A 794-nucleotide genomic window follows, 5' to 3' on the forward strand; every position below is an offset into this window, starting at 1 on the left:
GCATATCTTATCTATCTATCTATCTATATAATGCGTGTGTGTGTGTGTGTTGTGTGTGTGTGTGTGTGTGTGTGTGGTGTTGTGTGTGGTGAAAGTGTGTGTGCTTTGTGTATGTTGTGTTTGTGTGTGTTACGTACGTGTGTGTATATATCTATCCGAGGAAACGAGAGATAGAGCGATTGAGAGAGAGAGGAGAGAGAGAGAAGAACAAGAGAGAGAGAGAGAGAGAGGAGAAGAGAGAAAGTTGTTTTTTTTTTTTTTTTTTTGTCTGTCTGTAAGTGTACTGAACATGGATATATATGAATATATATATTATATTATATATATATATATATAGAATATATATATATATATGTGTGGGTATAGTGTGTGTGTGTGTGACTGTGTTTGTATGTTGTCTGGTGTATCTGTGTGTGTGTGTGTATGTGTGTAATGTATGTAGGTATCGATAGAAACACACACACAAATAAACACAAGCTCCACACACACACACACACCACCACAACACCATACACACACAACACACACAATATAATATATATATATAAAAATATATTATATAATATATATATATATTGTGTGTGTGTGTGTGTGTGGTGGTGTGTGTGTTGTGTGGGGTGTGTGTATGTGTGTGTGTTTGGTGTGCTTGTGTTTATGTGTGTGTGTCTTTCTAGGATACATACATACTACACACATACACAACACAGATTATGTATAAACAAAATATATATATATAATATATAATTTTAATATATATATATTTTATATATTTTTATATATATGTATATAACATA

The sequence above is a fragment of the Penaeus monodon genome, unplaced genomic scaffold (genome assembly GCF_015228065.2).
Source record: "Penaeus monodon isolate SGIC_2016 unplaced genomic scaffold, NSTDA_Pmon_1 PmonScaffold_595, whole genome shotgun sequence".
Classification (NCBI taxonomy): domain Eukaryota; kingdom Metazoa; phylum Arthropoda; class Malacostraca; order Decapoda; family Penaeidae; genus Penaeus; species Penaeus monodon.